General features: G+C 34.6%; 2 long non-coding RNA genes across 2 annotated transcripts; both read left to right on the top strand.

Annotated features, from left to right (window-relative positions):
• Positions 1-527: 527 nt before the first annotated feature.
• On the top strand, positions 528-1,739 carry LOC127957175 (uncharacterized). The gene is made up of 3 exons (XR_008153727.1): positions 528-769; positions 1,226-1,480; positions 1,647-1,739. It is a non-coding gene; the product is annotated as an uncharacterized LOC127957175 (long non-coding RNA).
• Positions 1,740-1,817: 78 nt separating this feature from the next.
• Positions 1,818-3,477, top strand: LOC127957176 (uncharacterized). The gene is made up of 3 exons (XR_008153728.1): positions 1,818-1,872; positions 2,001-2,065; positions 2,770-3,477. It is a non-coding gene; the product is annotated as an uncharacterized LOC127957176 (long non-coding RNA).
• Positions 3,478-3,904: the final 427 nt, after the last annotated feature.

A 3,904-nucleotide genomic window follows, 5' to 3' on the forward strand; every position in this document is an offset into this window, starting at 1 on the left:
TCTTCTGAGAGAAACTAAAAGAAAACACATCCAGTGAGAGAGAAGAATGATGTCAGTCTCACACAACTGGCTTATCTACACTGAAAATATTTATGCAAGCCAAAACAAGATCCTTTCATTTATGGATGATTACAATCTTTTGTATATTTTGTGTTCCTCACATATAGTTCTCACTCCTTTATAGGAACGCCCACCTGGAGGGCAAAATTAAGCTTTTATTTTTACACAGTTTGAATTAAGTAGTAATGTAATGTAGTAAAACACAGATATGAAAAGGTGCAATTTAGTAAACACCTAATTGATTATGTATATTTTTTTACAGGCAAGCAGATGAAGCCAGAATATAAACGCAATGTGCAAAGTTTCCCATTAAATGGTCATCCTTAGAAAACCATAAAACACTAAACCATTAAAGGGATAGTTCACCCTAAAATTCTAATTTGATGTTTGATTGTCAGCACAGTTTGGACATTGAGATGGTTAAAAAAAAAAATTATATGTATATATATATATATATATATACACTCTAAAAAACGCTGGGTTGTTTTTTCAACCCAACTGCTGGGTTGAGGCCGTTGGATAGGACTTTGGGATGTTTTAACCCAAGTTTGGGTTGAAAATAACTATCTTTTTTAACCCAGCGGGGGTGGGTTGAGGACGCGGACGTGAAGGAGAGCACGCACGTCACGTCAAAATCGTACGTCTCTCCAGTGCGAGCAGCCGCCATTTTCTCAGCGTGATAGAAGCGAGAAGCGAGTGAAAGACTATGGTAAGTAACGTTAAATATTGAAAATGTAAAGTTATCTTTTATTGTTTACCCGGTTGTATGAAAGGCGGAAGGTTTTATGAAAGGCGGAAACAAAGGAGCTTAACGTTATATCTAACGTTATATAAAAAAAACGGACGCGGTTTTCGCCTCGGACACGGAGGTCTTAACTGCCTCATGTAACGTTACTGAACGGAGGATGTACTTTTAATATAACGTCTGTGAATGTATTTTGTCATATTTACATAAGATTTTACATTATCTGTTCTCTTTGAGGCGTTAACAGACGGTTATGGTCACGGTTACGCTCATGTGAATTTGTCTTTTTTTTTCGCGGTTAAACTGAATGTATGTTTGTCTCCTAAAGGAAACGGCATTGTGTAGTAAAGACTAGCATAATTATTTTGAGGCTGTTGAAGTGGTAACTGTTAAAAGTATGTTTTACATGTAATATTTCAGACTTGTCCAGCTCCTGTCTTCATTGTCCTCGCGCTGAGAGTTAAAGACACAGAAGCTGTTTGTGTGAGGAGTCACAGACCTGTGTGAGGATGAGGAGGAGGTGTTCTTCTGAAGAGAGGGACAGACGGTTTAAGGAGAGTAAACTTCAGAATAACATCAAGTTATCTTTATTTTTACTAAGACTAAAATAATGTGTGTGTTTTTTTTAGATGTTGAAATCCAGAGACAAGATAACTTCATTCTTTTGAGACTGATGTAAGTTAAATTATTATTACTTTTTTTTTTAAGAAAATTTATGTTTCTGTTGTGTCCTGCCTGTTAACTTCACATTTTGATGCAAAAACAGTGTGATTTTATATATATATATGTATGTATGTATATGTTAATATTTTATTGAAACCATTGATGTCCCTCTTTGCAGAACTCAAACTAACTGGAGTTAAGGACACACAAGTGCTTGTGTGAGGAGGTGGTTTTCTCAGCTTCTTCTGAAGAGAGGGAAAGATCGTTTAAGGCAAGTAAACTTCATAATTTCATGTTATCAGTTGTTGTTGTGTTTTACTAAGAGTAAAATAATGTTTGTTTTTTGTTTTTGTAGATGTTAAAAGCAAGAGACATGGGAGATCATCATTCCCTTGAGATTTTATGTAAGTTATTTTTAGAAAATAAATTTTTCTGTTGTCTCCTGCCAGTTTACTTCACATTTTGATGCAACAACAGTGTGATTATGTGCTCATTTCATTAAGACCATTGATGTCTGTGTTTTTTATTACAGAACTCAAACCAACTTTGGAGTTGTCTGATTTGGAGAGTCATTATTCTTGGTCTTCGCTCTTAGAGGTAAAGTTCACACAAAAAATCATTTACTTGCCCTCAAGTCATTCCAAACCTATAAGACTTTTGTCTGTCTTTACAACATAAATTAATATATTTTTAGTTTTCTCATAATATTTGTTAATCCATTTATAGTTTAGATAATCAGTATTTTCAAGCTTCATAAATATAGAGTTATTGTAGAAGTAAATTCTGATATTTATATATGAATACATCTTAAATTATATGATAGCAAACATGTATGTTCAAAATAAAATATTGGTCTCCCAGACCAGCAATGGAGGACACAAAAAGAGAATATTAAATATATTCATATGTTTTCCAAAAAATGAACAGAGTTTGTATGAGTCTGGAAAAACATGGGGAGAGTAAATTATAAACATTTTAATTATTTGGTGAACTAACGGTTTGAAGAGCAGCCCTCCATGTACATGAATATTGTGAGGTATGTGAATGTCATGTCTGTTTTAATGTTTCAGTAAAGAAGCTTTCTGAAAGCAATATTTATTCAAACAATATCGCATGTCCTCACACTAGTGCTGCCATTATAGACTTCATGAGAGCTGTGATAGACAGACATTAAACAACCACACAAAGTGTTGAAACTTTAAAACCGATTATTTACCTATCCTTACGGATGTGAATACACCTCTACCTGAAAATGGATAGTTTAATTAAATGTTTAATTTTTTCAAATGTGTTTCTCTTAGGCCACTGATGAAGAACAGGCGGCGACTGGATGAATGCTGGTCAGAGAGGAGAATCTTCTTTTCCCTAAACAGCGGTGGTTTTAAAGGAGGACGCTGCCCTGGATGATGTAGAAGATGTCAGATGCTGTGCTGATGGGGTTTCTTCATGATTACATCAGTTATGCTAAAGAGATCATGAAAATTGACCGTGATGCATGATCTGTATTCATGGACTATGAAACAAACTGTAAGTCTATAATTTGTAAAAAAAAAAAAAAGTTAAATGCTTTTTCTGTGTTGTTTAGTAGAAAAGTTTACACTCTGTCATTCATACACCTGCTCACATTCTTTCACACACACACACACATGCGTCTGTTAAAGGTTATAATATCAAAGTTAATGTTGTGATTTATTTGTGTACTGTCATGCCAGAATAGTTGGAAAAAAAACTAACTAATTGTAAATTTATTGTATGTGTTTTCGTATATTTTTATACAATATATACAATTGAACAAAGTCCAATTTGACCTTAAGTTATATTCATCAAATGTTCAATGCTTTGTTTATGAACTCTGTAGCTGTTAATGCCATCCTTTTCTGCATTTCTTCTAACATGTTACTTTTTGACTTTTCTCTTGTTTTTAATAAATATTTTCCTTTTGGTAATTATTATTTGTGTGTAAAAGTGATATTTAAAATGAACAACATTTGTAGGTTTAATGCCTAGCTCAATTTGGGTTAATTTTAACGTAGAAATGCATTGTTTCCCCACATGGCTGCACTCTGCGAGTTTATGTTCTGCCAGCAGGAGGCGCTAAGAGCGGGAGAGGTAGGTTTCTCCGGTAACGGCTGCAGAGCGGTGCTGAGCTCACAAACGCTGCCTTATCAAGCACATGCGAAATGATATCGAACATTTTCTAAATACAGTAGTTTTCCTTATGAAATACAGTGATAAAAAAACACCCGCTCTGTTTTTTTAAACCCTGCAATATAGTCATTTTAAACCATAAAAAAGGCAACCCAGCAGGCTGGGTTAAATATGATAACCCAACTGGTTGGGTTAAAACAACCCAGCGCTGGGTTCGTCCCTTTTTGACCCAGCGCTGGGTTGTCAAAATAACCCAAATTGGGTTGTTTTCAACCCAGCAGTTTTTAG

The sequence above is a fragment of the Carassius gibelio genome, chromosome B5, assembly GCF_023724105.1.
Source record: "Carassius gibelio isolate Cgi1373 ecotype wild population from Czech Republic chromosome B5, carGib1.2-hapl.c, whole genome shotgun sequence".
Taxonomy (NCBI): domain Eukaryota; kingdom Metazoa; phylum Chordata; class Actinopteri; order Cypriniformes; family Cyprinidae; genus Carassius; species Carassius gibelio.